Source organism: Perognathus longimembris, chromosome 6, assembly GCF_023159225.1.
Source record: "Perognathus longimembris pacificus isolate PPM17 chromosome 6, ASM2315922v1, whole genome shotgun sequence".
Lineage (NCBI taxonomy): Eukaryota > Metazoa > Chordata > Mammalia > Rodentia > Heteromyidae > Perognathus > Perognathus longimembris.
This window is the reverse complement of record NC_063166.1, coordinates 52,931,969-52,947,319: the sequence shown is the minus strand read 5'-3', so window position 1 is coordinate 52,947,319 and position 15,351 is coordinate 52,931,969. Positions and strand designations below refer to the sequence as shown.

The 15,351-nt window shown below is 41.1% G+C and overlaps 1 protein-coding gene and 1 non-coding gene across 3 annotated transcripts in view; one reads left to right on the top strand and one right to left on the bottom strand.

The window, feature by feature from the left end:
- Dtd1 (D-aminoacyl-tRNA deacylase 1) overlaps nt 1-15,351 on the top strand; it is a 160,491-nt gene that overhangs the window by 29,857 nt on the left and 115,283 nt on the right. The window lies entirely within an intron of this gene.
- On the bottom strand, nt 14,645-14,778 carry LOC125354008. Its single transcript, XR_007211401.1, has one exon. It is a non-coding gene; the product is annotated as a small nucleolar RNA SNORA71 (small nucleolar RNA).

Sequence of the window (15,351 nt, the reverse complement as noted above, 5' to 3'; positions counted from 1 at the left end):
CCTGGGTTCCTGTTCCTGGGCCAAGTGCTATAGCATCCACATGCCACTAGGTGGCAGCAGAGCAGCAGCCCTGAATGATTCACCCATTCAGAACCATTTATTTACCTGGAATGTTTCATCCCAAGTGTGAGTTGGTGGGTAGGTGAGCAGCCCAAGGTTCTTTGTAAATGCTCATTGTTCTAAAAGCAATGTCTGACCTGGATTTACTGCCAAGTCTATAAGTTTTCAGAAAAAAGGCAACTAAAACAGAGAAAGAAGGTGTATGATAGTCCTTGCAACGTATGTAGTCTTATTGTACTTAACATTCTTTTAAAAGCTTTAATTAATGCACACACTTGATAGAGACACATGAGCCTGGCAGGCAGAGGAATAGGAACTGAAGAGATGTTCCTATTCCTGTCCCCTTGCTTCCTCTCTTGCAGGATGTAGCCACATGGGCGACACATGAGAGAGTTGGCTGTGTAACTGGTACTAAACCATGTTTCTTTTTGTTGTTGTTTTTTGTTGGTCTTGGGGATTGAACACAGGCCTGAGCTCTGTGCCTGAGCTTTTTTTTTTTTACTAACACTAACGCTCTACTACTTTGAGCATACTTCTAATTTTCTGGTGGTTATTCAGAGATTAGAGTCTCATGGACTTTCTACCTGGGCTGGCCCCACTTTAAGCCACACTTAAAAAAAACTGAATCAGACCCTTTCTTTCTTCTTATAGATGCTTTGTTTTGTTAGAAACATAGGGATTTATTGGAGACAGTAGGGCCAATCTTCAAAGGTGTCTTGGAATTTCTTGGAACTGAAAGTCTTAGAATTACTGATAACAAAAATGCGTGAAAAGTTCACATGAAAATGTAGGCTTTTCTTTTCTTAACTTTAATGTCTTATAAACCATAGCACATTGATGAAGACATTAAAATGAACATTGATACAATATCGTTAACTGCATTACGAACCCAAACCTTAATTTCACTAGTGTGTGTGTGTGTGTGTGTGTGTGTGTGTGATGTTAGGGTTTGAACTCGAGGCCTTGTGCTTGCTAGGCAAGTGTTCTACCAGTTGTGTCATGCATTCAACAAGTCTTTTTTCATTCTAAATATTTTTTCTGGAAATGGTAGAGTAATGCATTATACCTTTGCAATCTTCAACCATCTTTCAATGATTACCTTCTTGCTTAGGTTAAAGGGTACAAAGATATTATCTCAGACAAATAAATTTAGAGATGTATGCATATCATGTGGACTTCAGTTAATATCATCCTGTATCCTGGACATTGCTAAGAATAGTCGTTAGGTACAGATGATGGATATGTGATATGACTTTATTTAGTTCACTCTGTGTATATTAAAATGTGTTGTTGGGACTGGGCACTGGTGGTTCATGCCTGTAATCCTAGCTTTAGGAGGCTGAGACCTGGAAGACTGAGGTTTGAAGCCAGCCTTGGCAGAATGTCTGAGAGACTCCAGCTCCAGTAATCAAGCAAAAAGACAGTCTGGAAGCATGGTTCAAGTAGTAGAGTACTGTCTGTAAGCAAGCAAGGTGAGCAAGCATGAGTTTAAAATACAGCACCAGCTCCCAAACCCTCCAAATCATGTTATATACCTGAAACACATACAAGAAAGAAAAAAACCAGAACCCCCTGAATCAAATTCTAAATGAAATTTCTTAACAGGATTTTTCACTTGTCAGCTTACAAAAGAAATCTAGTTATTTTTGGATCCTAAAGGAACTCTCTGTTAAATGCATGAAAATTTCAATGTTAATATTCCTGATCCTAGAAATTCATGTACATCTCTGTCCTTCAGTTCTCCAGTAGGTGGCAGTGAACAGGCACAGAAGGGGACTTGGTGACTAGTTCAGACTTTGCCTATGGCCTCTTTCTACCTTTCCTTTCATTAGAGGAGCTCCTTTGTATAGCTGACAGCTGCCTGGTTTGCTTTTGTGGGGATAAGAAGAGGACAGCAAATTTATTTTGCTGATAAATAAACATGTGTTTTTGTCAAGATAGCTTTTAATTCTAAGTGTTTTATTTTCCCATTATATTCCAAACAGCTACAATTACGTTACAGAAAGATGGCTCTTTTGGCAAGTTTCTGTATTACATAAAAATGGTTCCTTTGGCTAGTTGTTTTGGAATATAGGCTTGTATTTTATTTTATTTTTTGCTGGTCCTAGGGCTTGAACTCAGGGCCTGAGCACTGTCCCTGGCTTCTTTTTTGCTCAAGACTAACACTGTACCACTTGAGCCACAGCACCATTTCCAGCTTTTTCTGTGTATGTGGTGCTGAGGAATCAAACCCAGGGCTTCATGTATACTAGGCAAGCACTCTACCACCAGGCCACATTCCCAGCCCGAATATAGGCTTTAAAATCTACTATTAACAGTGTATAGATGTGCACACATGCGTGTGTGCGTGTGTGCGTGTGTGCGTGTGTGCATGCTTTCTGGTATATGAGCCACACTGGACATGGTGAGGTGAGAAAAACTGCTGCCCGTCAGTTGCTGCTCCAGGGATGGATTTAGGGCAACATAACCTGAAGGCCAATGACAGGGAATGAACATGGTCACAGATCATCTGGATCCATCTATCCCTTCGCACGCTTCCACAAGCATGTAGATAGCACTTAGCAATATCTGAGTGACTAGACCTTTGTGGCCCTCCTGTCTGTCCTGTGGTTCCTTGTTCTCTTTCCCAATGCTGTGCCTGTTCTCACCTCCTCTTTAGTATGAGACTAGGTGGATACAAATCTTTCTTGCTATTTTCCAGCAGATCTTCCCAGTATCTTCTCCTTGGAGGAGGAGAGTCTCTACCTCTCCCAATTCCAAGAAAGTCCCCCACCAACCACTGTCACATTGCCTTGGTGTCTACTTTACACACCCAGAACTCCTAAAGTGAATGCTCCTGGGTCTTGTTCACTGCAATGCCCCACAAGTGTGCCTGGGTGTGTCACTTGGTTAGGAATGGGGCCTTGATGTGCTGTGGCCATGGCCTGGGCTGTTTATGACTGTCCTGTGTTCTAAGATGACCAGTGCCATTGTTTCTGCTGAGCTTAGCTGGGTAGGCCTCCAAGGAGACTGGAGGATTCAACTAATACTTAGGATGAAGAGAAGAGGGAGGGGAGAGGGAAGACAGAGGGATAAGGAGGAGGAGAGAAGAGGTGAGGAGAAGGGATTCTCAGTTATTTTCTAACTTTACTTCAAACCCAGGGACCTTCTTATTTTACTTCAAATCCAGGGAGCATCTTATTTTTAAGAGTCACAGGTCTTTATTAATGGGCAGTAAGGCTGCTATTAGTGAAGACTGGGCTGGTAAAGACAACCAGGGGGTTGTCTGCCTTAACCAAATCTCTGCTGCTTTCTGCATCTGGCCACCATAGCCTGGCTCATCAGTAGCATAGGGTCACATATTTAGGTTCTAATATGTTGTGACTGTAAGAAGAGGCTAGAAGAACATTCTGTTCTTGTTCTGAAGGACAAACTTCCAAAAGGAATAGGAAGTGGGAGCACTAGCAGAGCCACTGGGCAAGAGCTGTTCATGGAAGAGCACAATTCTAGAGGATACTGCCTAGTGCATGTTCTATGGCATGCCTGCTTTACCAGTGACTAGATAGTGTGGAGATTCAGGCAGACCTGAGGGAAATGTTTAGGGCAGAGCAGGGCATGGAGAAATGAGCTCCATTTAGCTTTATTCATTTTTTAGTACTGGTGACAGGAGCAGCCTTCTCAGTAATACATGCTGTGGAATCCAGGTGACACAAAGGATGTACTAGGATGCAGGTGGCCCTGTCACATGGTCCAGATGGGCTGTTCATTGCTGTAGCTTCAGTTTGAGGGACAGAGCTAATGAGAAGCCATCTGAACAGAAGGGAAGATTCCATGGGTGCTAATCAGTTTGCATTTTCTCCTAGAAGGTTTATTTAAATAGATTAATTTCTCTTTTCACTCTTTTTAAAATTTCTGAACCCTGGATTCTAGTTTCCCAGTTTCTGCTGGCCCTAGTTTTGAGTTTATGTGGCTCAAACCAGGCTATAGTTGTTGACTTCCTAAGGAGTGTGTTTCTAAGTTTGGCTGCCAAATCGTACTGGGTCCTGTCATTTATTCCATTTTGTCACATCAGTTTAGTGAACAAATGTTGACAGTCTTGTGTTGTTTATCCTTCAGTGTCTCTAAAACCCAAAGTGGGAACCTTTCCCATTGTAGAGTTTTTGTTGTACTGATATACACAGTCTTTGTCATGGTGTCCTGGGTTGTGTGCTGGTGATACTGATTTCTTGAACCAAATCTGCTACACAGAAGATCTCTCACCAGGAAAGTTGGGCGCCTGGCCAGACCTCTTTCCACATGTGTACTCAGGCCTGGTTTCTGTTCTTTTCACTTTCTATGTCTGCTTTCTTGTGAGCGATGGAATCAGCACACCCCAATGGGGAGTGGGTGTGCTATAGAGGGTGGATGGGTACCTGACCCCCTTAGCCTTGCCCACTGCCATAGACAATCAGTTTGTACTGTGTCTACTCAGTGTCAGGGGAAAGGAAAGAATGCAAGAGTGACTGACAGGTAGGAAAGGGAGCCTACCAGTCATTTCCAAGCAGGCTGACTTCTTCCTAGCTAGGGACCTGCCAGGCTTGCTTTTATTTTAGCCTTTAACTCATTTCCATTTCAATGGGTGTCCTATATCAGTCCTCTGTAGACTTAAAAAGAACTCTGACCTGGGCATATGACTGTGTCTCTCAGCTTAAGGACCCATTGACTAATAGATCTGCATTCATAATGCATGTTAACAAAATTAGAAAAACCAAAGTTTATTCTCTGATGTTATCATTTGGGTAGTAAATTTATGATCTGCTCTTTTTCTCCTTTGACACACAAAAACAATCACTTCTAATTACACTAGGACACTAATGTGTTAGTGCATTTAACATTTAAGAGCTTGCTTTGTTTGTTCCTGTGTCTGTGTTTGGAGCATATTTTTAGTTATTTTAATCTTTAATTTAATTTGTGGTTGTGTTAAAACAAACAAACCCCTTACTTTACTGGATTGATCTGTCAGAGATTAACAGCATCCTTTTTTATTCCCAAAGGAGGGAGATGAAGTTTCTCTTGCATGAATTTGTACCTTGAACATAGCAATGACTTCATTATATAGGCTCAAGATTTTAATTAGGAGTTCTTAGCTTCTAGGCAATTTATCAGAATCTTCATAGTCCTAAGTAATTGTAGAAAATTATTCTGCTATCTCTTGGTGTTTTGTTGAAAACCTGTTCAAACATTCCTATTAGTAATGGAGAGAGAAAAAAAACTGAAAAAAATTTAAATCGTAGCTTCTTCTATAATTACAATAAAGATATGCCTGCTAGATAAGACACTTAACTATATATGCAGAGGTGTTTGCAAAATAGTATGGTTTGAGGCAATCTAATGACTGAAAAGATGTTTGTCTTTTTAAATCTAGTTAGTCTCTAAGAGAATGTTGGGATAAGTGAGTGGAGTGTAAATTGGATCAGGATCAGATGGGATTTGAGGAATTCACAAACTGTCCTGAACCTGCCTCCTGTATGCTGTGTGTGTGTGTGTGTGTGTGTGTGTGTGTGTGTGTGTGTATACACACTTCTTTTGATGGGAGAGAGGGATCAGGGCTTTTACATTCACCAAAGACTGAAACAGTCGCAGCTGCTGGGTGGCTGAGGACTATGATGTGTGAGACTGGGTATTCCTTCTCCACCAGGGTCAGTGAGCTCTAGCAGTGTTCCTCAGAGGATGGGCAGAAGACTCCCAGCATCTGACCTCCCAGGGAACTTGCTAAAATGCAGAGACCTGGGATACCCAGAAGTCTGCAGCAGAGCTCTTGGCATGTGTGGATGTGGAGTGCAACAGAGTAGACTGAGGTTTCTAACCAGGTCTCTGTGTTCTCTGTAAGCACACTGACATTTCAGAACTGCTGGACCAAAGGAAATCTGTTGTTGCCATTTTCATCTGCTCCAGGCATTGGTTTCTCTGGACCACCCTGCCACAGTGTCTAAAAATACTTTGCAACCGGTATGTTGCAGCTGCCAGCCAGGAAGCAGAATGGCTGGGCTTGATTATTGAGGTCACACATGAGGCTGTTCTCATTCTTCAGTGCCCTGTCTCATCCCTTGCTCCATACGTGTCATGATAAAAGTGTCCCCAGAGCCCAGGGCCTTCTCCACATAATTACAGATGTATCAGGGTAAAGCCACTAGAGGAACACAGCTCAATATATTAGTGACTGATGGCTGGCTACTCTGCCCAGTGACACTGAGACATGTATAGGTGGAGTCACTTGTTTTTTAAGAGTAATGAGCAGCATGAGGACGGATTGCCAGTGCCAGGCAGGAGGTAGTGGCTTAGCCTCTCAAGACCTTTAGTCATAAAGTAGTTTATAGTGCTCTTGATTTTGGGGAACTGGACAGAGAATGCCTCACCTTTTGCTGCATTTACAATACCAGAATAAAAATGCAGGATGGCCCTTGCATGGAAATTGCAATTTAATGAAATGCATGACTGTCAAGCCTCCTCTGAGCAACTGGCTGATCATTTCTACTTAAACCCACATGGGACATTGTTAAGGGTTTATATTGTGTGGTATATTATTACCTATGAAATTCATGGTAAAAGTTTTTCTGCAGTGAATCATAGACTAGTTTCCTGAAGATCATTTTCTGTGTCTTGAGTAAAAGAAACATCATGGTTTATTTTATATTTCCTTTGTGCCTCTCTCTCTCTCTCTCTTTCTCTCTCCCTCCTTCTCTCTCTCTCCCCCTCCCTCTCTCTCTCTCCCTCTCTCTCTCTCCCCCTCCCTCTCTCTCTCCCTCTCCCTCTCCTTTTCTCCCTCTCCCTCTCTCTCCCCCCCCTCCCTCTCCCTCTCTTACTAAAAGAAAGGGTTTGGGCTCATGACCTCATGCCTGTTAGGAAGCCACTCCAATTTTGAGCCACTTTTTGGTTTAGTTATTTTTAGATAGAGTCATGTGCTTTTTGCCCTGGGCCAGCCTTGGATTGAAATCCTCCTACCTATGCCTCCTATGTAGCTGGGGTTACAGGCATGAGAGCCACCATACCCATACCATGTTGTGATGATGTCTCACTAACTTTTTGTGTAGTATGGCTTTGAGCCATTTTTTTTAAGAAGCTGGGATTATAGGTGTTTATCATCACACCTGCCCTTCTCTTTTGCATTTCTGTTAATCTACTTGGAATGAATGCCTGGCCCGTTTCTCCCTGTGGATTTCTTCCCTATCTTTCAAGGACCAGTTTGGGTGCTGCTTTATTCATGATGATCTCAGTTCTATGGAAGTGAGGCCTTTTCTTGCTTTTGAATTCCCAGTACCTGGGTGTGTAGTATAGGTTTCCCTGTAGTACTACACTTGAATAAAAAGCCATGCCCATTCATCTGTTAGTTTGCTTGCTTGAACACTCATCTCTGTATCCATCTAACCACATATCCAACAAGCTGTCTTCTTATCCATCTGTCTACTCATTCACCCATTACCTAGTCATGTGTCCTGCTAGTGTACATACACGGTGCCTGCTCTGGGCTGGCCTTGCACTGAGCCAGTACTGTCCTCATAGAGTTCTACTCTAATGGGAAGACATATAGAAAAAAGTCTACCGTGAAGCTATGGTAATTTTAAATAAAATAGAGTCAAATGTAGTGACAGTTGCTAGAGGACAGTTGCTAGAGTTGCAGAGGCTGGGGAGAGACACTGAGCTAGTGGGGAGCCAGCCACGTGATAACCAGAGGACAAATATGGGCCAGTAAGTGCAGACTCCAGGCCAGTGTAGCTGGAATTTGGAAGGTTGCAGGGAGGGGAAGGAAATCAGGCTGGAGCTATGACCTGGGCCTGATGGACTGAGGCCTCCTGGGCCCAACAGTGGGATGAAGAGTTAGTAGAATTGTGGGAGATTTGATGGACATCTGTGGAGATCCTGCGACTGGGCAGGATGTGTGGCCCCCACATAGGATGGCTAGCAGAGCACTGAGGAGCTCCTGCAGCAGGTGAGTGAGCAAGTAGAGACTCTAGGTGTGCTTTGGAGGAGCTTAACCACTCCGGTGTTCTGCCTCCCACAGTGGAGCTTTTGTATAAATGATTCACTTTTCATTTCTTTCATACTGTGGCTTGAGCATCAGGGCAGACTGTGAAGTCTAATCTCCTGTGGTTCACTACAAGGAAGATCCATTCTTGCCTCCAGAGCCAGCGTGGAGGAAGGATTCTGTGGTTTGTGTGTCTATGAGAAGATCAGACATTTGATCTCATTGCCATCAAGGGGTGTGATTTTCATCTAGGGTCTGAATGATCCTCTGTTTGATGGGCTTTACAAAGTTTTAAAGTAAGAAACCAAGTTCTAGGGAAACAGAGCTTCTTCACATCAGCATGAAGCTTAGAGGCTTCATGATTACCCCCCCTTTTCCCCCCAAAAAGCTTTCTGCAAAATTATTTAATTATAAAATCATATGAAAGCTGGGTGCCAGTGACTCATGCCTGTCATCCTAGCTACTCAGGAGGTTGAGATCTGAGGATTGTGGTTCAAAGCCAGCCTGGGCAGGAAAGTCCATCTCCAATCAGCCACCAGAAAACCGGAAGTGATGCTGTGGCTCAAGTGGTAGACTGATAGCTTTGCATTGAAGAGCTTATACACAGCTCCTAGATGTAGAGTTCAAGCCCCACAACCGACCAAAAAAAAAAAATCATATGAAGCCCAAGAAACAATATTTTTTATTGAGTTTGATTTATGTATACCATTTTAGCTAATATTGTCAGGGAAATTTCTAAATCCAAGCCTTAGGAGCTTGTCAGAGATAAAAAGATTTATTTTTGGAAACATACATTGTCTGGTGCTCAAGGCTGTTGAAAACTATGGGAAGTGATTGTCAGAAGGAGACAGAGTGCAAGTGCAGGATGAGGAGGCATCCTGCTGCCCAGTCTGGAATGTTGCCTGCTGGGAGCAGGTTGAGAGCCTCAACAGTGGCCACTTTCTACCAACTACCTTCATCATCTTAGTTATATTTTTGTCAATATAAAACACTTCTATAAAGATTGTTCACGTGAAATGTACTCCTTTGACTACTTTCCATAAAATGTGAAGTTAGTTTCTTTTTATTTTTAATTATGAAAGTGAAGCCCAGAAGCCTTATTTTCTATGTAATGGAAAGATCTAAATTGGTGGCCTTGTTTCCATTTCCCACTCTTCCTCAGGAACGCGATACCCACATCATATCCCTGGGCAGTGGTTCCCTTCAGGGATGGCATCGGTGTTTAACTGCAAAGGGAGGGCAAAGGTTATTTTTTTTTTTTGTAGTTTGCATATTTACTGTCATACAATGAATTTTTTTTTTAGGTTTCTTTTTAAAAAAAATTTATTATCAAACTGATCATACAATGAATTTTGACATTGTGGAAAGACACAAGTGTGTCTGTCTAGGATTTTGACAGCATGTTCACATATAGACTCTTTCATGTCACACCTCTACATTTTCTTTCTTTCTTTTTCTTTTTCTTTTTTTTTTTTGTGTGTGTGTATACTAGAAATGTCTCTTTTTTTTTTTTTTTTTGCCAGTCCTGGGCCTTGGACTCAGGGCCTGAGCACTGTCCCTGGCTTCCTTTTGCTCAAGGCTAGCACTCTGCCACTTGAGCCACAGTGCCACTTCTGGCCGTTTTCCATATATGTGGTACTGGGGAATTGAACCCAGGGCTTCATGTATACGAGGCAAGCTCTCTTGCCATTAGGCCATATTCCCAGCCCCTCTACATTTTTTTTTTCTTTAATAAACACTCCTCAGAATGCTGTAAACTTTTAGCTTCTAGAGTTTAGAAAATTCTCATCATATCTCAGTGCTTTTCTGAAAGGGGAATTTTCACTTGTCATTTTTTTTTCTTTTTGACAATGAAAAATTGATATCATACATATCAAATTCAAAAATTTAAGTCAGGATTTGTAACCGAAAACAACTCCGCAAATGTAAGTTGCTATATTAGTAGTTTAGGGTCCAATATTTTTAAATTTTTTATTAATACAAATGCACTGTACAGAGGGACTTCACTGTGAAATTTATAATTTTTTGTATAATGTACTTTGATCAAATTCACCCCATCTATGTTACTCTTTCTTAACCATTATCCCCCCTCCTTTTTTTTTTTTTTGCCAGTCCTGGGCCTTGGACTCAGGGCCTGAGCACTGTCCCTGGCTTCCTTTTGCTCAAGGCTAGCACTCTGCCACTTGAGCCACAGCGCCACTTCTGGCTGTTTTCCATATATGTGGTACTGGGGAATTGAACCCAGGGCTTTCATGTATATGAGGCAGGCTCTCTTGCCACTAGGCCATATTCCCAGCCCTCCCCTCTCCTTTTTAACAATTGAATTTGTCTTATTTCTTTCTTTCCAAAGGCTATTCTTAACCATTGCTGGGTCACACACTAGGGAAAAAGTATGATTTCTGTAACACTTTAAAATCCAGACCAGATCTGGTCTTATGTTCTGTGGACCTCCCCCACCCTTTTCTGTTTGTCTGTCTCCTTTTCAATTTTCATGTTTTCCATTATTATTATTATTTTTTTATTTTTATTTTTTACCAATTCTGCTGCTTGGTCTCAGGGCCTGAGCACTGTCCCTGGCTTCTTTTTGCTCAAGGCTAGCACTCTGCCACTTGAGCCACAGTGCCACTCCTGCTCTTTTCTATTTATGTGGTGCTGAGGAATTGAACCAGGGCTTCATGTATACGAGGCAAGCACTCTTGCCACTAGGCCATATTCCCAGCTCTATCATCATCATCATCATCATCATCATCATCAATCTCAAGAAGGCATATATTGTCTGCAAAGTATCAATCCAGAAGCACTTTTTAAATATTAGGCTTTTATGGTATTCCTGGGTACAAAGGTATTTTTTATAGAAACAGTTCTTGTCTTTTATTTTTCTCATGAGCCCATAAACTAGCATTTTGTATCTTTTTTTGGTTATAATACAGCACATAAAATGAGTATTTAGAAAAAAATTACAAGCTGGGTGCCAGTGGCTCACACCTGTAATTCTAGCTACTCAGGAGACTGAGATCTGAGGATTGTGGTTCAAAGCCAGCCTGGGCAGGAAAGTCTGTGAGATTCTTATCTCCACTCAACTACCAAAAACTCTGAAGTGGAGCTGTGGATCAACTAGCCTTGAGCACAAGAAGCCCAGGGCAGCAGCCAGGCCCTCAGTTCAAGCCTCAGAACCAACACCAAAAAAAAAAAAAAAAAAAGAAAAAATTACAAGTTTAAGATGTACTAAAATACTGTAGACTATAATCTCTGACTCTCAGAGGCAGTCATTGGTGAGAATTCATCTCCTTTCTTCCAGACTTAATAAAATATATTTATTACATTTACACATACCCATGGAAAATTCATAGTCATCTCTGTGTTATATATTGTGGCAAAAGTATATAACCAAAATTTTCATTTATCAAATTTATCATTTTAACCACTTTTTAAAAATTTTGGCCAGTCCTGGGACTTGAACTTGAGGCCTGGGTGCTGTCCCTGAGCCTCTATATTCAAGGCTAGTACTCTACCACTTGAGCCACAGCACCACTTCCTGCTTTGCCTGAATACTTTATTGGAGATAAGAGTATCACAGACTTTCCTGCCCGGATTGGCTTTGAACTGCAACCTCAGATCTCAGTCTCCTAAGTAGCTAGGATTACAGGTGTGGGCCACCAGGGCCCTGCTTAACCATTTTCAAATACACAGTTGAGTGTCTTAGTTCCTTCCTGTTGTTGTGTGACCACTGTTACAATGATTTATTCACAGTTTTCATCTTCCCAAATTGAAATTGTAATTCTCCATTCTCTAGCCCCTGGTGACTACCATTTTCTTTGAATTTGTATCATAGATTGAACTCATACAACATTTTTCCTTTTGTGACTGGCTTTATTTAGTTTAATGTCTTTAGGATTCATCCATGTTCAACCATATGTTCATAGCCACTGTCAGAATTTTTTTTCATAGCTGAATAATATTCTACTGTATATATAAACCTCTCTTTGTTGTTGTTGTTGTTCATGTATCTATGGACATTTGAGTTGTTTTCACTTTTCTCTTTCTTGAAACTGGACCTTTCTCTGTAGGAACTTGAGATCCTCTTATCTTCCTGAGTCCTGAGATTATAGGCATTCATCACCATGATTATCTAGCTATTGTGAATAAGGCTCCTATGAACTTGGTGTACAAAAATGTCTTTAAGGCCTCCTCCTAATTCTTTTGGGCACATACCTAGAAGCGGGATTGCTTGATCATGTTGTAGCTATGATTTGTTTCCCATACTATTTTCCACAGTGTCAGCACTATTTTATTCCCATTGGCAATGAACAGGGTTCTCAGCTCTTCAAAATAAAACCTCTACTTTTCTGACAAGTCAAGATTATGAAAATCAAGGAAAGACTGGGGAACTGATCAAGAATCAAGGACATTAAAGACATATGTCAATTAAATACAAGGCATGATTCCATGATTTGTTATCTCACACCCTCACCAACATTTGTTGTCCTATTTTTGTTGTTGGTGGTGGTGGTGTGGGGCTTGAACTCTGGGCCTGGGGCCTGTCCCTGAGCTCTTCAGCTCATTCTTATTTTATTCTCATTTTTTTTACACTAAGTAATCTCACACCTATGATGGTGAAATATGATTTTCCTTATTGATTAGTGATGTTGAGCACTCTCATGTTATTGACCATTTGTGAGTATTGTCTATTCTCATCTTTTCATTTTTGGATAATGTTGTATATATTTATTGTTGAATTATGAGTTCTTTATTCTTTATTCTGTACGTTAGCTCCTTAGAAGATCTAATTCACCCATTCTGTGGGTTGCCTTTCACTTTGTTAATAATGTCCTTTGGTCTACTTTTTTTTTTTTTTTATTAAGAGACAGGATCTCACTACATTTTCCAGGCTGGCCCTTAGCTAGAGCAGTCCTCCTCTTGTCATAGTCTCCTAAGTATCTGACTCACAACTTTAAAACATTTTGGTGAAGTTGAACTTGTCTATTTTTTTCTTTTGTCATCTGCCCTTTTGATGTCAAATCTAAGAAGTCATTGCCAGATCCAGAGTCATGGATGTTTTCTTCTGAGCGTTTTATAGCTTTAGCCCTTACTTTTAGATCTTTGATCCATTTCCAGTTAATCTTCATATATTATGTAAGCTCTATGATACATTTCTACTTGAAGACAGGTTGAAAGAATGTTACTGAGAACTTTTTTCTTAATGGAAGTAAGTTACTGACTGGACACTATGCTATCCCTGGTCTCAGTAGAATATTTCCTAAAAACAAGAACATTCTCTCATTGAACCTGAAACACCCTTCAGAATAATAAAATTACTATTAATGTTTTACTAATATCCAGTCCTCATATCCCATTTACCAGTCATTTTAGTAACATCTTCTAGAGTGAAAAGATCTAGTACAGAATCATACCTGACATTTAATTGTCCTGTGCCTTTAGTGCCTTCATTACAGTCCAGTTCCTCAGCCCTTCCTTGATTTTTATGACCTTCCTCTTTGGAAGAGTAGAGACTTTATTTTGAATGCTGTCCTCCAGTTGTCAGGGGTGTGTGTGTGTGTGTGTGTGTGTGTGTGTGTCTTTATGTGCTTTCCTGGGTGGTACCATATCACATATGTTGTGAAACATGCTTCCTTTCTCATCCAGCAGTGCCATGTGTTTTGTTGTGCACAGCTAATACATTTATTTTAACTGCAAGACCAAATTCTGTTATGTGAATATACTGCATTTCATGTAGCTATTCTCTTTTCAATGGATTTATAGAGAGCAATTTTTTGCAAGTCTGTAAGAGTTATTGAAGTGGGAGGAGAAGGCAGAAAAGGAATCACAGCCACAAATTCGGGGGGGGGGGGTAAAACTCTTGTTATTAAAGAGTCATTCTAGGTGCAGGCAGATAAACATAGGGCCATCCTTTTCCATGTTTTGTTCTGTGACACTTGTCAAGACTCTGAGGCAGCTGGAGTCTCTACAAGTGGACCTCAATTCTTCACACAGTAAAGAGCTGTTCTAGGGTGTTCTGAGCAGGTGGCAGGGAGTAGCTCCATTCATGTTTCAAGTGGTGACCCTACTCTGCATTCTCTGTGCTTGTGCTGTCAACAGTCAGTATGAAGAGAATTGTGCTGAGTAATGTCAGCACAATTGATCTCAAGCTTTCATGAGGGGTCCTTCAACAGTCTCTGGATCTTAGAGTGAGATGTCCCAGACCCATAGCCCAGTGTCCTGTTGCTGTAAAGAGCAGTATACTCCATGGAGCCTTGACACATACACATTTGTTCCCACACAGTTCAGTAGAATGTACCCTGTAGCGTTGTGATGACCAGTAAACTTTTGGTGTATATGTTAAGACCAAATATGGCATAGGCCCTTCCTCAGAAAGCTCACAGCACAGAGGCAGGGGAGCAGAATGACAGTGACCAGTGCTAAAGCTGGGTCTGAGGACACAAGAAGGAGCGTGATGGGGAGGCAGAGAAGCTTCCAGTAGGTGCCTGGGGGTAAGATGTCCTCTGCTGGGAGCATAAACAAACTCCTTAAGGCAGCTTCCACATCACTTCCATGACCCCCAGCACCAGGAACCAGGCGGTAAAGAGGCTGGTGAGAAGGAATATCTGTAGGAAAGCTCTAGAGTTTGGGCAGGACAAAAGTGGACCCTCCCAATTCGGGGAAAGGCCTTTGGCAGTTTTACTCCCTATACTGTCAATGATCAGGGCATGAGTAGCCTACAATCACTTGTAAATGCTGGAGAGGAATTTTTTTTTATTCTCACTAATGTACATTTCCTTTCATGGATCTGAATTTCCTAAGCAGTAAAAAGTCACTTCTCTGTGGTATTTGTTGCTATTTTAAAAATTAACATTTCAATGTACTGAAAGTACAGAGAACAATAGAAAAACACCTAGCTATAACACCTAGCTATAGCAAATGTTAATATTGGCTATAGTTCTTTAAGTTGGTACAGTTGTCATCTCATTCAATAACTGACTAACAGGGGAGTTTTACTGGAACTTATTCAAAACTAGTGTCTCACACTGAGAAAATTATTGTTAATAATAAAATTGCCTCAAAATATGTAGTTTTTTCAAGAGAGCAATATTTTGGGAAAAATAATCAGATTTATTTTTTTTAAAGAGCAGAAAAGTAGATCTACCTCCCAGATGTGACTGCGAATAAAATACTAGGCAGGCACAGCCAACTTTTCTTTCTTAATAGAATTTAATAAAATAAGACAGGAGGAGGACTCATTAAAGGTTAAGAATAATAGGCCTGAAAGAATTGCTGGGAACCTGCATAGAACCATTTCTCATCTTGGATCTCTT